Source organism: Canis lupus, chromosome 7 (assembly GCF_003254725.2).
Source record: "Canis lupus dingo isolate Sandy chromosome 7, ASM325472v2, whole genome shotgun sequence".
NCBI classification, from domain to species: domain Eukaryota; kingdom Metazoa; phylum Chordata; class Mammalia; order Carnivora; family Canidae; genus Canis; species Canis lupus.
The window spans coordinates 31,287,304-31,306,462 of NC_064249.1; positions in this window are offsets into that span (position 1 = coordinate 31,287,304).

The following is a 19,159-nucleotide window of genomic DNA, read 5'->3' on the forward strand; positions in this document are numbered from 1 at the left end:
AGTATCCTAGAATGGTATCCTGGAAGAAATATACTACTTTCGGAGGATCATCGGTTATGAATTTTGGTTACCATATCACATCTATATTTGTACTTCCTGTGTGATTTTAATCTCTTTGATTTCTCCTTGAAAAAACCCTCCCAGTTGGTGCCATACTTGGTCAATATTCCAAGATCTGGGGATGATGTTGTGGAATAGAAGATCCTAAGAACCAAAGATAGCATTTTCAACTTTCCTTGGCAATGAATGCTTTCTCAGAAACAGTGAGACCATATAAACACCAAGGTACAATGCCAGAAATTGGCTGATAGAGCAAATCAGCAACTTGAGGTGGGAGGGTATGGGGGGAGGTGCAGTTAGGGAGGCTGATTTTCTTTGTGTTACGGATTCTAAATAATAGGCTTTCACAGGTAGTGCTTTGGGTTGAATTATAGCTGGGCCCACTGACTGGGACTTGTCTATACAACAGCTCATATTTCTATAATTCTCTTCAACAAAGACATTAAGACTGGCCTTAGCTAGAAACCAGAATACATCATTTTGATTATGGTTTTAGATTTAGCAAAAGCTAAAAGCAGGGCCCAAACTCTCTATGATCAACATATTGTGACATTACTCAGAAGAAGTTTTGATAGCTCTTGAACAAGAAATAAATTTCTATTTTTAATAAGATTTTATTTATTTACTCATGAATGACAGAGAGAGAGAGAGAGAGGCAGAGACATAGGCAGAGGGAGAAGCAGGCTCTCTGCAAGGAGTCTGATGTGGGACTTGATCCCAGACCCCAGGATTACACCGTGAGCAGAAGGCAGATGCTCAACCATTGAGCTACCCAGGTGTCCCTAAATTTCTATTTTTAAGTTAAGATGATACAATCATACTGCCTGGTGGTACTACCCCTTCTAGAAAGTAGTAAGGTCTTATGCCAAGCAACTGGGCTGTACACCTGTCTTAATTCCCTACCCTTACATTAGAGAAAGTCAAGAACCAAAAAATGTATGTGAACACTCTCTTCAAGAAAGTACTTCCAGGGATCCCTGGGTGGCGCAGCGGTTTGGCGCCTGCCTTTGGCCCGGGGCGCGATCCTGGAGACCCGGGATCGAATCCCATGTTAGGCTCCCTGCATGGAGCCTGCTTCTCCCTCTGCCTGTGTCTCTGCCTCTCTCTCTCTCTCTCTCTCTCTGTGACTATCATGAATAAATAAATAAAATCTTAAAAAAAAAAAGTACTTCCATATTCAAGCAAAAGCCTGTTATGCAAAAGGCTCTTTGGAGTCTCCCAGCTAAACACAGTGTTCCTCTACCTATGCCCAGAATGAACCACATTATCAGTCTTCCTCACAGTTTTACCTCTATAAACCGGTGAGATAGTGGAAACACCATGCTTTCAGGCTTCCACACAAATGATGGATTCTGTATGTTTATTTAAAAAACACAAACACACACACACACAAAACACAAACACAAAACAAAGCAAAAAACTAGGCAGGTGGTTTGCTGGATTTCATGTAAACTTTTGGTTGTGGGGAATAGGAATGAAATTGGGATCTTACACATCTGTGAACACTAGTCAAGTGGCTTCACTCAATTATCTCATAAGTTGAATAACACATTGGATACCAGATATTAAGAATCTTTATTTCATGCTTAGGAAAATGACCCTAAAGCTATTGCAGTTTCTAATCTGAGGACATGATTAGACACTTCCACAGCAAGTTTCTCTAATTCACATGTCTACATGGCCAGGCCCTAAGTGTGGATGAAGAAGCCATGTGGAGATGGTGATGAACTATGCCCATCTAAAGGGGACTATGCTATCCAGCTTCATTGAGGTTTTTATCATCTGATGATATAGGCTAGTGTCCTCAGATCCTTAAAATTTTTCTTGAAATGTATTTGACAGATAGCATTGTGTAAATGTAAGGTATAAAATGTGTTACTTTGATACATTTATATATTGTAATATGATTGCCAGTGTAGCAATAATTAGCACTGAATCATGTTACATAATTATTATTTCTTTTTAGTGGTTGGAATAATTAAGTTCTAGTCTCTTAGCAAGTTTGATGATTGTAATACAGTATAATCATTCATATTCACTATACTAGGCATTAGAGCAAATCTTTAAAATGTTTTTTTAATCTTTAAAATTTTAAAAAGAAGCCAGAACACCAACTACATGAAACTCCTAATTTTTTAGCATTTGGCAATTAATTTTAAACCAAAGTTCTCAGCGATTTTTTTGGCCAAGCAAAGCACTTTTACAAGCTGGATGTGTTGGGTCTGAAGGTGTCTAGATGTTTACTCAGCACTACAATGCTGCAGAGTAGATACATTGCATGTGGTATCCATTTTCATGGTTTTATCATATTGAACTTTTAAACCAGATTTGAAAACCTGAAGTACTGAAAGGGTTAATTAATGCCAATGCAACTCAAGAGACAGTCTGTACTTATGAACTCTAAGGTTGGAAGTCTGGCCTTAAGATTGAAACTGATTTATTCAGTGATCTTGAATAAAGTTGTTTTCCAGGAGTTAGCCTCTGTATCTGGGTCTGTGTAACACAAAGATAGGAACTGCTAAGCTACTGTGAGAAAAGCTAATCAACAGGATTTAAAACATTTAGCTCCTTCCAAAAACATGCTTTAAGCATTCAAAATAGGGGTGCCTGGGTGGCTCAGAGGTTGAGCCTCTCCCTTCTGCTCAGGGCTTGATATGGAGTCTCAGCAATAAGGATCTAGTCCTGTTTTGGGCTCCCTGCAAGGACCCTGCTTTGTCTCTGCCTTTCTCTCGTGTCTCTCATGAATAAATAAATAAAATTAAAAAAAAAGAATTCATAATACTCTCTGATAAATGCAGTGATCCAAAGGGGCACCTGTACCCCAATGTTTATAGCAGCAATGTCCACAATAGCTAAACTATGGAAAGAGCCCAGATGTCCATTGAGAGATGAAGGAATGAAGAAGATATGGTATAGATATACAACAGAATACTACTCATCCATCAAAATAATGATATCTTGTCATTTGCAGTGATGTGGATAGAACTAGAGGATATTATGCTAAGCAAACTAACCCAATCAGAGAAAGACAATTATCATTTGATCTCACTCATATGTGGAATTTAAGAAACAAAGCAGAGGATCATAGGGGAAGAGGGGAAAAAATAAAATGAAATCAGAGAGGGAGACACATCATAAGAGACTTTTTAAAAAAAGATTTTATTTATGTATTCATGAGAGACACAGAGACACAAGCATAGGGAGAAGCAGGCTCCATGCAGGGAGCCTGATGCAGGACTCAATCCTGGGACTTGATCCGGGGATTCCAGGATCATGCCCTAGGCAGAAGGGAGGCACTCAACCACTGAGCCACCCAGGCGTCCCAAGAGACTTAAAAAAATTTTTTTTTTTTTTCCCCAAGAGACTTTTAATCATAGGAAACAAACTGAGGATTGCTGGATGGGAGATGAGTGGGGGGCATGGGGTAACTGAGTGACAGGCATTAAGGACGGCATTTGATATAATGAGCACTGGGTGTGATATACAACTGATGAGTCACTGAGCTCTACCTCTAAAACCAATTATACATTATGTGTTAATTAATTGAATGTAAATAAAATTTTAAAATAAAAAAATTAATAAAAAGTTAGGTACTCCTTTTATAAATTATAACATATATTTTCCAGGAAAGAATATTTCCATTTAAGTCAACGTTTTCTTTGCAATTCCTTAGGCTCTGAAACTACCTTGTTAGGCATAGTAGAAAAATGAAAACATATTCAATATTTTAAGCCTTATAAATAAATTGGTGGAAGGTAATATTTAACTTCTTTACTTATCCACTCATATCTGTACATGAGCCTTGAGTTGAGCTATGAAGAGTGTTTATTTACACTATTCCTTATTAGGAGATTGTATTCCATTAACTATAAAGGGCTCTTTTTTATTTTGTTGCTAATGCTAAAGTATATTTAATATCCCCATGCTGTATTTTTTGTAATCTAGATGTGAACCACACTGGTATGCAAAATAACTATAATTTTGAAAGTTCCAGCTCAATTTAATAAATTATATACACTTCAAAATTATTTCATGGTATGTAATACCATATTTTACCTATTCGTCAGTACAGAAAGTTTTACTTTTGGATATGGGCATTTTAGTAACTGATCTTTAGTAACTCCCTCAACATCCTCCAACCCATCAATGGCATTAAAAATCCTTATGTTTCTAATTTGCAAACTTTTGTAATTTTCTTCAGCATTATAAATTAGTTGATTGCTATTCTCAAACACCTATACCTACTTTCTCTAAAAAATTTACAACATTGATCTCACAAAATCAACATGCACATTTCATTTTTGTGCATCCTTAGTATCCTGACATGTTCCCCACCTCATCCCCACTGTTCACTTCTCCTCCCCCACCTCTTTAGCCACAGATCACCAGCTCCAATAATTCTGCCCTTCTTTGCTACTTTTTTATCTGAGCCCCTTTTTCAGCATCCTCTTGCTTCACACAGACCTGATTCATTTGGCATCTGTGCGCATTTCTGACCCTCCAGCCTCCTACGTGCAGCTTGCTTTCACTACTCTGCCCAAGCCCATCTTCTGACTGCATGCTTTGTCTCCATCACCCACTCCCAAACTCCATCCCTTGTTTTTTGTTGACCTTTATCCTCAGAGCTGCCTCCCACAAACATTCATAAACCTCCTCATTGTGCTCCCTCAGATCATTTCCCCAGAAGAGCTTTGTGGTCTGCAAGCATCCTGCTTTTGTGTCTGTATGTCACACTCTTAGCTGTTTCTGGTTCATTTATAGCAATTCACTTTTCCTCCCTGAAAGACTTTATATGGAGACTTAATTTGTTCTGGATACTTTCTTTACAGAAATAATCACGGGGGGGATGCCTGAGTGGCTCATTGGTTGAGCATCTGCCTTTGGTTCAGGTTGTGATCCCGGGGTCCTGGGATCAAGTCCCGCATTGGGCTCCCTACATGGAGCTTGCTTCTCCCTCTGCCTGCGTCTCTGCCTCTCTGTGTGTCTATAATGAATAAATAAATAAAATCTTAATAAAAAAAGAAATAATCAGGGAAGGTACAGCAATGTATGTTAAATAAAACTGTATAACATTTATTTTTAAGTGAATTATGTAAACACACGGGCAGGAGTAATACTGCCTGATGATCAGATGGAACAATGATGGGAGGATCTAAATAGTTTCTCACACACCTGGGAAATTTACATCTTTGCTATAGTATTTAATAACCACTACTATTAGGAATTTTGAACTTTTTAAATAATAGTGCCAGGTTGACCTAAAAGGCTTTTTAAAACTGACTTTATTATAGACATAAGAACACCTTATTAGAATCCCCAAGCAGTTTCATTCTGTATAGTATATGTCTTGAACTGAATGAATTTGTATGCAATTTAAATCTCTTTGAAAGCAAACACTGTTATTACATCTTTTTCAACTAGAGCAATTACCAAACAATCTTTAGGAAAAAAATATTTGTCCTGTGTGTTAGTCTCAAACTCAGCATTACATTGATCCTATGCACTTAATTTAAAAGTAGAAATAAAAGGTATGATGTGTGCTTTCTTGATGAAAAAAAAAGGAGAAAATATTTGTCATCTACTTGCTTCAATAAAACTTGAAGCAGTTTTTAAAAATTCTGTGTTTGAAAATCCCCTGTGATCACTTATAAACTAATACAATAATAATAATGATAATAAAAGTTACAAGCTTTGGACTCATTGCAAACTAAGGCCAGAGGGCAGGCTGCCAAACCCCTCTTTAGAATGATAGCTCCCAGTCTAGGAAAAGATTGATGCTAAAAAAATAGTTCACTGCTTTGCCCAAAGGCTCAAAAAGTGCCCTTTGTCCCAGATAGTAAAAGTAGTGAAAAAAAAGTGGAGGTTCAAAGTCTTCATTTGGTCTTCTTCAGACATTCCATCAAGCACAATCCCCCCTTCTATCGAGCTATTGGCATGTTATTTATTTTGACAATTACACATGCAGTTTTTTCCTTCTCCAGGTGTTTGTCTTCCTTATGTAGGATTGCTAGAGGTGGGGACCATAGAGTATATTATCTGTGCTTGTCACTTCAGCATTGGTACAATGCAAATTGAGGTACCTGAATTCATTCAGTGAATATTTGCTGCATATTTATCAAGTATGCACTAGGCCCTGTAAAGGGTCCTAGAGGTACAATGATAAAAAAGACAAATTCTTGCACTTAGAGAACTGAAATCTAGTGGGAGTAAAATAGGCAAGTATCATAAAAGGTACTAAGTGATTGTCACTGAAGCCAGGATTAGGGGTTATGAGACCACATTTAGAGGGATTTGAACTGCTTGTAAAGAGTCCAATATGAGCTCTCAGATGAAGTGGTTTCTATCTTGCAATCTGGAGATAAGTGGAAATTAGCACAGTAAAAAAGAGCTGGGGGAAGCCGACAGTTTAAACCCATCCCAAGAAGTGAGAGAGAGCATATTTTAAGAAACAATAAATATTTCAATATGTTTGAAATTTATAGTGGCAGAAGAGATTCAAAATAGGGGAAAGAAGGTTTAAGGATGAGCAAAGCCAAAGAGATAGAATTTTGGTCTTGGATCTTGAGGGTCATGAAGGGCAGGTTTTTTTTTTTTTTTTTTTTTTTTGAAGGGCAGGTTTTGAGCCGATGTGTGGCATAATTAGAGCTGGCCTTGGAAAGGTCTTTCTGATTGAACCATGATGAGATGGTTTGAGGAAGGTTCAGTAGCTGTGGCAGTGATCCAAATGAGGGAAGGAGGGCCTGTCCTGAGTAATGATGAAGAATGGAGAGAAATGATTGCACTCACTTCTTATTTGGCACAGAGAGTAAATAAACAAGACCTGGTGGATGACTTTGTGTGAAGGATGTAAGAGAAGGAAAATCAAGAGGGCACTATGTTTCCAGGTTAGTCAACTGAAAGTAGGCTAATAATTCTAGAGTAGCAGTTCTCAAGGTATGGAACAGCAAACTCTCATCACCTGGGAGCCTATGAAAAATAGAAATTCTGAGCCCCACTCTTGACCAAGTGAATGAGAAACTTTGGGGATGGAGACTAGTGACCTGTGTTTTAACAAGACTCACAGGTGATTCTGATGCCTGCTTAAGTTGGAAAAACAATGTTCTAGCTTGCAGATGTTCAAATTATTTTGCTCCGTAACGGAAGAAATCCTTAAAAACATTGTATCGTTCACACATTTTAAATTTGACATCTAAAAATGTTCTTTACAAGTATAGTTGCAAAGGATATAATTTCCAGCATATTAAAAAATGTTATGCATTTTAAATAAATTCAAAGGAATCAAAATACTCTAGCAATTTAGTACCCACCATCACACATTAAGAAAATGAACAAGTTATTTTTTATTTTTTCAACAGCTATAAATTTTATAGTGTACTTTTTATGTATTTATTTTATTTTTATTTATGTTTTTAAATTTTTAAAAATCTGTTTTTAACCATGGAAACCCCTGGCATGGAGCCCAGTGTGGGGCTTGAACTCACAACTCTGAGATCAAGACCAGCTCAAATTAAGAGTCAGATGCTCAACCAACTGAGCCATCCAGGCACCCCTATGGTGCACTTTTTTTCCTGAAACATTTATATCCTTTTAATTTCCTTAACTGAATTTTAGACTATATTCTATTAATCAGCCTACCATATTTATCTGCAAAAAAATGAATGCAATAAAATATTTTCCTCACTTTAGTTATAATGATTTTAGTGCACAATTGATAAAAATAACGTAAGTTTTTATAATTTTGATAACTACAAAACATGAAAAAGTAAGATATTTTTGAAATACATCTTCTAATGAGATAAATAGGGCTTTTGAAATTTGATTTTTACTTTCATATTTTTATTTATATTCTAGTTAGTTAATATATAGTGTAGTATTGGTTTCAGGAGTAGAATTTAGTGCTCATCACTTACATATAACACTTACTGCTTGTCATAACAAGTGCCCTCCTCAATAACAACCATCACCCATTTAGCTCATCCCAAACCACCTCCCTCCACCAACCCTGTTTGTTCTCGATCCTTAAGAGTCTCTTATGGTTTTCTCCACTGCCCCCCCCCACCTTTTTTTTTTTTTTTTTGTCTTTCCCAGGTGGTGGATCATGTGGTTCTCAAACTTTCTTTTACTAATGTGGTGTATCATATAAATTGGTTTGCTAATATTGAACCACTCCTGCAGCTCAAGAAGAAATCCCACTTGTTCATGGTGAATAATTCTTTTTTTTTTTTAATCTTTTTTTTTAATTTATTTTTTATTGGTGTTCAATTTACTAACATACAGAATAACCCCCAGTGCCCGTCACCCATTCACTCCCACCCCCCGCCCTCCTCCCCTTCTACCACCCCTAGTTCGTTTCCCAGAGTTAGCAGTCTTTACGTTCTGTCTCCCTTTCTGATATTTCCCACACATTTCTTCTCCCTTCCCTTATATTCCCTTTCACTATTATTTATATTCCCCAAATGAATGAGAACATATAATTCTTTTAATGTACTGTTCGATTCCATTTGCTAGTATTTTATTGAGAATTTTTGTATCCGGGTTCATCAGGGATACTGGCTTGTAATTCTCCTTTTCTAGTGGGGTCTTTGTCTGTTTCAGCATCAAGGTAATGCTAGCTTCATAGAAGGAGTTTGGAATTTTTCTTTCCATTTCTATTTTTTTGGAGTAGTTTGAGAAGAATAAGTATTAACTTTTCTTTAAATGTCTGGTAGAATTTTCCTGGGACCCATGCTGTCTGGCCCTGGACTTTTGCTTTTTGGGAAGTTTTTGATTACTGATTCAATTTCCTTGCTGCTTATGGTCTGTTCAAATTTTCTTTTCCTCCTGTTTCAGTTTTGGTAGTTTGTAGGTTTCTAGGGATTTGTCCATTTCTTACAGATTGCCCAGTTTGTTGACATATAATTTTTTATAATATTCTCTTAGAATTTTTTGCTTTTCTGTGGTGTTGGTTGTGATCTCTCCTATTTCATTTGTCATTTTATTTGTTTGGGTTCTTTCCCTTTTCTTTTTGATTAGTCTGGCTAGGAGTTTATTGATCTTATTAATTCACTCAAAGAACCAGTGCTTAATTTCATTGATCTGTTCTACGGTTTTTAAAATTTCTATAACATTTATTTCTACTCTATTCTTTATTTCCCCTTCTGCTGGATTTAGGCTTTATTTGGTATTCCTTTTCTAGCTTCTCTAAGTGTAAAATTAGATTGTGTATTTGAGATTTTTCTTGCTTCTTGAGATAGGCTGGTATTGCAATATACTTTCCTCTTAGGGCCACCACCTTTGCTGCAAAGGTTTTTGCATTTTCATGTTTTTATTTTCATTTGCTTCCATATAATTTTTTATTTCTTTCTTAATTTCCTGGTTAACCCATTCATTTCTTAGTAGGATATTCTTTAGCCTCCATGTATTTGTGGTCTTTTCAAATTTTTTCATATGATTGATTTCTAGTTTCATAGTGTTGTGGTCAGAAAATATGCATCATATGCTCTCCATCTTTTTTTGATTATTGAAGACTGATTTATGACATGGTATGTGATCTATTCTGGAGAATATTTCATAGACACTGGGAAAGAATGTGTATTTTTCCACTTTAGGATGAAATGCTCTGAATATATCTGTTAAATCCATCTGGTCCAGTGTGTCATTCAAAGCCATTGTTCCCTTGTTGATCTTCTGCTTAGGAGATCTGCCCATTGCTGTAAGTGGGGTGTTAAAATACCCTACTATTATTGTATTGTTATCAATGAGTTTTTTTATGTTTGTTATTAATTGATTTATGTATCTGGGTGCTCCCAAGTTAGGGACATAAATATTTATAATTGTTAGATGTTCTTGATGAATAGACCCATTAATCATGATATCATACCTTTCTTCATCTCTTGCTATAGTCTTTGGTTTAAAATTTAGTTTGTCTGATAGTATGACTACTTTAGTTTTCTTTAGCATGATAGATGGTTCTCTGCCCCTTCACTTTCAATCAGGTTGCCTTGGGCCTGAACTGTGTCTCTTGTAGGCAGCATATCAATGGATCTTGTTTATTTATCCATTCTGAAATCTCTTTTCTTTTAATTGGAGCATTTAGTCAGTTTACATTTAAAGTGATTATTGATAGATATGAACTTAATGCCATTGTGTTATCTGTAAAACTAGCATTTCTGGTGATGTTTTCTGTTCCTTTCTAGTCTTTCTTGCTTCTGGTCTTTCTTTCCCACTCATTGAGTCCCCTTTAATATTTCTTGTAGGGCTGGTTTAGGTGTCATAAAAATCCTTTGGTTTTTGTTTGTCTGGGAAATACTTTGTCTCTTGTTCTATTCTGAATGACAGCCTGCTGGATAAAATATCCTTGGTTGCATTTTTTTCCCATTCAGCATGTTGAATATATCCTGCCACTCTCTTTTGGCCTGCTAAATTTCTGTGGACAGATCTTCTGTGAACCTGATTTGTCTTCTGCTGTAGATTAAGGACTTTTTCCCCTTTGTGCTTTCAGGATACTTTCCTTGTCTGTGTATTTTGTGAATTTTGTGTATTTAGTTATGACATGTCTTGGTTTTGGTCAGCTCTTGTTGAATTTGATGGGAGTTCTCTATGCCTGTTGGATTTCAGTATCTATTTCCTTCCAAGATCAGGAAACTTTTCAGTTGTAATTTGCTCAAATAAACTTTCTGCTCGCGGGCAGCCCGGGTGGCTCAGAGGTTTAGCATGCCTTCAGCCTAGGGCGAGATCCTGGAGACCCAGGATCCAGTCCCACGTTGGGCTCCCTGTGGGGAGCCTGCTTCTCCCTCTGCCTTTCTCTCTCTCTCTCTCTCTCTCTCTGTCTCTCATGAATAAATAAATAAAATCTTAAAAAAAAAAAAACCAAAAAAATTTCTGCTCCCTTTTCCCTCACATCTACAGGAACTCTTATGATACAAATGTTATGCATTAAGGAGTCACTGAGTTCCCCTAGTGTACATTTACAATCCAATACTTTTCTTTCTCTCTTCTCTTCAGCTTCATTATTTTCTTTAATTTCATCTTGTATATCACTGATTTGTTCCTCTTCTTTGTCCATTCTCATTGCATCCAGTCAGGTTTGCAACTCAGTTATAGCATTTTTTATTTTTGGCCTGACTTGTTTTTAATTCTTTTATCTTTTCAGGAAAGGATTCTCTAGTGTCTTTTATGCTTTTCCCAAGCCCAGCTAGTATACTTAGGATTGTTGCTTTAGGGACGCCTGGGTGGCTCAGTGATTAGGGGTCTGCCTCTGGCTCAGGATGTGATCCCATGGTCCTGGGATCAAGTCCCACATCAATCTCCCTGCATGGAGCCTGCTTCTCCCTCTGCCTCTGCCTCTGTCTCTGCTTCTCTCTCTCTCTTTCATGAATAAACAAATAAAATCTTTTAAAAAAATAAAATGAAATTTGTTTATTTGTTTTTAGTTAGGTTTTTGTTTTTAAAGAGAGAGACAGAGTATGAACAGGGAGGGGGCAGAGGAAGAGGAAGAGAGAGAATCTTAAGCAGACTCTATGCCCAGCACAAGCCCAATATGGGGCTTGATCTTATGACACTGAGATCATGACCTGAGCCTAAATCAAGAGTCAGATGATTAACCGACTGAGACACTCAGGTGCCCTTCACTGAGGTTTTTAAAAAATAAATATTCCATTTATTAAAAATCACAGATTCAAAACCCTAGTTCTTCCCAAAGTTTTTAAGTCCATATTACAATATTCTTTTTCTATTTTCAGCAATAATTAATTGTCTTTTCTGGGGAGGTAGGGGGCGATGCTAAGTCTCATCCTTTTTGATACATCCCATTTCCCCTACAAGTATTTTGACCTAATAAACAAAACCTAAGTACTAGATAATTCTTATAAATGTAATAAATTGAATTTATAAATACAGTGAAGGTTAAAGTCACAAAAAGGTTCCAACTCAGAAAGATTTTAACTAAAATCATGAGTATAAATCAATTTCTCAATCTCACATTTTAGAATTATAAAGCTGAAGTTGTGGTAGGACAAATTATTTTATAAATTAATAAAATACTTAACAGAATATCGTTAATACTATTAATACTATGGTTTTACTTTCCTAAACATTCAGAATTTTCCTAAAACTGAAAAGATGCTATCCATTAAGGAAAACAGCTATACATGTCAAAACACAATTTCATCAATTGTAACAGATGTACCACTGGGGAGCAAGACAACCATAGCAGGAAGGTTATATGTATGGGGGGATAGAGAGTATATGGGAACACTCTGTACTTTCTACTCAATTTTGTTGTGAACCTAAATGGCTCTAAAAAATACAGTCTATTAATTCATTAAAAGGAAAAAAAGACATTCACCATCTCTATTAATAGGAAACTTTAGTTGGAAGGCTACATTTTTTGTTCACAATCCTCAAACCTATTTGTAGTTGCCATGTCAATGACTCCGTAATTTCAAGAGGTAAGGCATTCCCCAGATTCAAGTTATACTCACTATTACATAACTCTTGAGTCTTTTACAGAACTCTGTAGTCCATGCAAGTTAATCACTTAATTGAATATTGCATGGTTTTGGCTTTTAAGATATGGCAATATTTCTTCTTTACATGAAAAGATCTTTGAACATTACAAAATACCTGCATTTTATATATTTATTTTATATACGTGTCATAGGCACACAAAACAGATATTAAAAGTATATCTCTGAATCTTGTGTATTTTCACAACATCTTCTCTGATGTTGCAATTTACAAGGTCATTTTAATAACAATGCTCCCAAAACCCTAAGAGCTTATAGAAGAGATGTAACTAAATAAGTGTACCATATGGTGAAATATTCAATTATATAAGCAACTCACATAAGACAACGATATTAGAAGATAAACTAATTCTTGGTGGGGAGAGGTATCATGTATGTGTTTTCAGAAGACTTGATGACTAGAAGAGTTTATTTATTTTTTATTTTTTTCTAGTAAGCATTTAAAATGTTAAACTAAACTTACTAGTGTCATGTTAAAGGTAAATGCTAGGCAACTAATACAGAAAGAAATTCCAACAAGGAATGAAATATGTCCAAATCCATACAGAATAGTTTGACCTAGGACAGTGCCTGACAATTGTATAATGCTTAATAACCATTTCTCAAGTAAATGAATGAATACATGAATTGTGAATAAATACAGCATAAAGTGCTTATAGAAAAAATAGAGCATAAAGTGCTTAGTTTGTTATTGCTAGAGTATAAAGTAAAAGGGTTATGGATTTTGAGTTATAGTAAAATAAAATCCATTGCACCCTAAAACCCCGTTGTGCTGCCCCTATTCATCTGCCCCCTTCTCCCAGAACCTATGGCAACCACTGATCATTTTGCTATCCATGTAGTTTTGTATTTTCCAGATGTTGGATACTTGAACTAAGTAATATGTACCTTTTTCATACTCGCTTCTTTCATCTAGCAATATACATTTAAGATTCCTCCATGTCTTTTCATGGCTTCTTTTCATCACTGAATTATGTCCCATTGTATTGGTGTACCACAGTTCTGTTCACCCATTCAGCTATTGAAGGACATTTTTGTTGCTTTCAGTTTTAGGTGACTATGAATAAAGTTAGCAGAGACATTTTTTTGGAAGGATTTTGTGTGAATATAGATTTTCTTTTTTTTTTTTCCTTTAATATTTATTTATTTATTTATTCACGGGGCGGGTGGGTGGGGGTGCAGAGACAGGCCGACGGAGAAGCAGGCTCCATACAGGGAGCCTGAGGTGGGACTTGATCCCCGGTCTCCAGGATCACACCCCTGGCTGCAGGTGGTGCCAAACCGCTGCGCCACAGGGGCTGCCCTGAATATAGATTTTCAAATCCGTTGTGTAAATAAGATTTCTGAGTCATATGGTAAGATTGCTTGGCTTTGTAAGAAACCATCAAACTGTCTTCCAAAGGGGTATGCCATTTGCATTTCCACCAACAATGAATGAGAGTGCCTACTGCTTTACCTGCTTGCTAACATTTGGTTTTGCCAGTGTTTGGGTTAGCCATTCTAAGAGATGTGTAGTGGTGTCTCACTATTGTTTTAATTTGCAATTCCTATATGACAAACGATGACAGCCATCTTTTCATTTCATATGCTTATTAGCATCTTCCTTAGTGACTGTTCAGATCTTTTGCCTATTTTTAAATTGGACTGTTTTCTTACTGTTGACTTTAAAGTGTTCTTTGTATGATTTTAATGAAACTCTTTTCTCAGTTCTTTTCTTTCTTTCTTTTTCTTTCTTTCTTTCTTTCTTTCTTTCTCTCTCTCGCTCTCGCTCTCTTTCTTTATTTCTCTTTTTTTCTTTCTTTCTTGAAGTAGGCTCCATGCTCAATATGGGGCTTGAACTCACAACCTTGAGATTAAGAACCACATACTCTACTAATTGAGCCAGCCAAGGACCCCATGAAAATCCTTTCTCATATACGTGTCTTTGCAGGGATCCCTGGGTGGTACAGTGGTTTAGCGCCTGCCTTTGGCCCCGGGCGCGATGCTGGAGACCCGGGATTGAATCCCACGTTGGGCTCCTGGTGCATGGAGCCTGCTTCTCCCTCTGCCTGTGTCTCTGCCTCTCTCTCTGTGTGACTTATCGTAAATAAATAAAAATAAAAAAAAAAGATATGTGTCTTTGCAAATATTTTCTTACTGTCTGTGACACATCCTTTCATTATCTTAATAGTCTTTCACAAAAGCTTTTTTAATATTAATAACTTCTAATTTATCATTTTTTCTTTGATTAACTGTACCTTTGGAATTGTACCTAAAAACTCATAGCCAAACCCAAAGTCACATAAATTTTCTCCTGTTTTTTAAGATTTTATTTATTTATTCATGAGAGACAGAGAGAGAGAGGCAGAGACAGAGGCAGAGGGAGAAGCAAGCTCTGTGCAGGAAGCCTGATGTGGTGCTCGATCCCAGGATCCTGGGATCACACCCTGAGTCAAAGGCAAATGCTCAACCTCTGAGTCACCCAGGTGTCCCATTTCTCCTGTTTTCTTATAGAAGTTTTACAGTATTGTGTTTAATATCTAGTTCCATAATTGTGAAATAATAGGAAAAGTATTGATTTCTGTCCCTAGGCTGTGGCATAGAGCTCCTAAGATGGTTGTAATTTCCTACATGATAAGAATATCGGACATAGCGATGCCTGGGTGCCGCAGTGGTTGAGCGTCTGCCTTTGGCTCCGGCATGATCCTGGGGTTGGGATCGAGTCTGGCATTGGGCTACTTGCTGGGAGCCTGCTTCTCCCTCTGTCTCTGCCTCTCTCTCTGTGTGTCTCTCATGAATAAATAAATAAAATCTAAAAAAAAAAAAAAAAGATATCTAACATAGAACTTCCAAATCCCTTGGAATTTCATGAGTGATAAAAATGTGTTTTTTTTTCAAATGAGAGAACTATTGTTGGACTCCTGGATGAGATCTGGTCACCAGAAAGATCAAGCCATAATTAGAAGTTTGAAACTTTCAGCCCCACTTCCCATCCCTAGAGAGGAAGAGGGGCTGGAATTGGAGTTAATAATGGATCATGCCCATGTGATAGAGTCTCCGTTAGAATCCCAAAAGCATGAGTTTCAGAGAGCTTCCAGGTTGATGAATATATCCACATGGCAGGAGGATGGTACACCTCAACTCTTTGGGGGCAGAAGCTCCTGCACTCAGGACCCTCCTGGACCTTGCTATATGCATCTCTTCATCTGGCTATTTGTTGTATCCTTTATTATATAATGAACCTGTAATGTAAGAACGTATTTCCCTAAGTTCTCTGAAGTGTTCTAGTAAATGACTGACCTGATAAGGAGATTGTAGAAACCTCTGATTTATAACCAGTAGGTCAGAAGCACATATATTACTCAGTGCTTATCATAATAAGTGTACTTTTAATTTCCTCCACCTATTTCACTCATAACCTCACCCACCTCCCCTCTGGCAATTATCAGTCTGTTCTCTAAAGTTAAGAATCTAGGATTTTCGTTTGTCTCCTTTTTCTTTGTTTTGTTTTTAAAATTCCACATGAGTGAAATCATATGATATTTGTCTTTTTTCATGTCATCTGCAAATAGTGAAAGTCTGACTTCTTCCTTACCAATTAGGATTCCTTTTATTTCTTTTCTCCCCTCCCCTCCCCTCTCCTTTTATTTATTTTTGTTATCTGATTCCTGGAGCTAGAATTTCCAGTACTATGTTGAATAAAAGTGGTGAGAGTGGACATCCTTGCCTTGTTCCTGAACTTAGAGAGAAAGCTCTCAGTTTTTCACTACTGAGGATGATGTTAGCTGTGTGTTTTTCATATATGTAGTCTTTATTATGTTGAGGCATGTTCCCTCTAAACCCACTTTGTGAGGGTTTTTATCATCAATGGATGACATACTTTGTCAAATGCTTCTTCTGAATCTATTGACATGATCATACGGTTCTTATACTTTCTTTTATTGATGTGATGTATCACATTTCTGAATGTGATTAATTTACGAATACTGAACCATCCTTTAAACCCAGGAATAAATCCCACATGATCCTGGTAAATGATTTTTTAAAATATATTATTGAATTCACTTTCCTACTATGTTATTGAGGATATTTGCACCTATGTTCATTAGAGATATTAACTTGTAGTTCTTTCAGTGGTGTCCTTATCCAGTTTGGGTATCAAGATAAGGCTGGCCTTATAGAAGGAATTGGAAGTTATCTTTCCTTTGTTGTTGTTGTTGTTGTTGTTGTTGTTGTTTGGAATACTTTGAGACTAGGTATTAACTCTTCTTTAAATGTTTGGTAGAATTCATCTATGAAGCCCTTTGGACCTGGACGTCAGCTTGCTGGGAGTTTTTAAAATTATTATTGACTCAACTTCTTTGCAGTTTGTTCAAGTTTTCTAGTTTTTCCTCTTTTAGTTTTGGTAGTTTAAATGCTTCTATGAATTTATACATTTCTTCTAGATGTCCAATTTGTTAGCATATATTCATAATATTCTCTTAAAATTGTATTTCTGTGGTGTTGGTTGTTATTTCGCCTATCTCATTTGTGATTTTATTTGAGTCATTTTTCTTTTTTTCTTTATAAGTCGGCTAGGAGTTTATCAATTTTGTTGATTTTTAGAGAAGAACCACCTTCTGGTTTCATTGATTTTTTTTTATCAATTTATTTCTGCTCTAATGGTTATTCCCTTGTACTGTTTTAGGTTTTATTTGTTGTTATTTTTCTAACTCCTTCAGGTATAAGATTAGGTTGTTCATTTGAGATTTTTCTTTCTTTTTGAGGTAGGTTTATACTGCTATAAACTTACCTCTTAGAATCACTTGCCACATCCCAAAGGTTTTAGACCATGTGTTTTTATTTTCATTTGTTTTCATGTACTTTTAAAATTTCTTGTTTTATTTCCTGGTTGTTCCATTCATTGTTTATAGCATGTTGTTTAACCTCCATATATTTGTGATCTTTCCAGATTTTGTCTTGTGGTTGACTTCTAGTGTCATAGCATCATGGTCAGAAAAGATGCATGGTATGACTTCAACATGGTATGACTTCAACATTCTTGAATTACTTGAGGCTAGTTGTGTGGGCTGATATGTGATCTCTTCTGGAGAATGCTCCATGTGCACTTGAAAAGAATGAGTATTTTGCTGTTTTAGGATGGAATGTTCTGAAAATGCCTGTTTAATCAATTTATTCCAGTGTGTCATTTAAAACCACTGTTTTCGGGGATCCCTGGGTGGCGCAGCGGTTTGGCGCCTGCCTTTGGCCCAGGGCGCGATCCTGGAGACCCTGGATCGAATCCTACGTCGGGCTCCCGGTGCATGGAGCCTGCTTCTCCCTCTGTCTGTGTCTCTGCCTCTCTCTCTCTCTCCCTGTGTGACTATCATAAATAAATTAAAAAAAAAAAAATTAAAAAAAAAGTTTAAAAAGGAAAAAATAAATAAATAAATAAAACCACTGTTTTCTTGTTGAGTTTCAGTTTGGATGATCTTCAATGTATGTGAGTGTTAAATCTCTCTACTATTATCGTATAGTATTAGCATCTATTAGTTCCTACACAGTTATTAATTGTGTTATGTATTTGGATGCTTCCATGTTGGGGGCATAAATATTTACAAACGTTATATATTCCTGTTGGATAGTCCCCTTTATTATTATATAGGTTCCTTCTTTGTCTCTTGTTATAGTGTTTGTTTTAAAGTCTATTTTTTTCCAAAATAAGTATACCCTTTCTTTTGACATCCATATGCATAACAGATGTCTCTCCATTCACTGACCTTTAGTCTGTAGATGTCTTAAGGTCTAAAATGAGTCTCTCATAGGCAGCATATACATGGGTCTTATTTTTTTAATCTGTTCTGTCACCTATAGATTTGGATTTGAGTATTTAGTCCATTTACATTCAAACTAATTATTGATAGATATGTATTTATTGCCATTTTATTACTTGTTTTGTTATTGTTCCTGAAGCTTTTCTCAGATTCTTCCTTGTCTTTCTCTTTTTCATGTTTTGCTGATTTTCCTTAGTAACATATTTAGCTGACTTTCTCTTTATTTTTTGCATGTTAATTATTGCTTAGTAACATATTTAGCTTACTTTCTCTTTATTCTTTGCATGTTATACCATTAGGATTGTATATACCCTCTTCTACATATAGCAGTATTTTATTTTATTTTTTTATTTTTATTTTTTTAGCAGTATTTTATTAAGTTGATAATCTTTTGAGTTTGATTCCATTCTTTTCTCCTCTTCTCTCCATGTTTTAGGTATATGTATATGTATCCTTTTGTGTGTGTGTGAATTCCTTCACCGATGTTTAGAGAAATACTCTCCCCCCAACCCCTGTTTTTGCGTTTTTTGTGTGTCTTATCTTCATACTTTCACATTTGGTCTCTCTTTTCCACTCAAAAAAGTCCCCTTTAATATTTCTTGCAGGGTAGGTTTAGTGATCATGAACTCCTTTAGTTTTTGTTGGAATGGAAAACTCTTAATGTCTCCTTCTATTTTGAATGATAGCCTTGCTGGATAGAGTTCTTGGCTTCAAATGTTTCCCATTCAGCAGTTTGAATATATCATGCCACTCCCTTCTGATCTGCCAAGTTTCTTTTAAAAAGTATCCTACTAGCCTGGT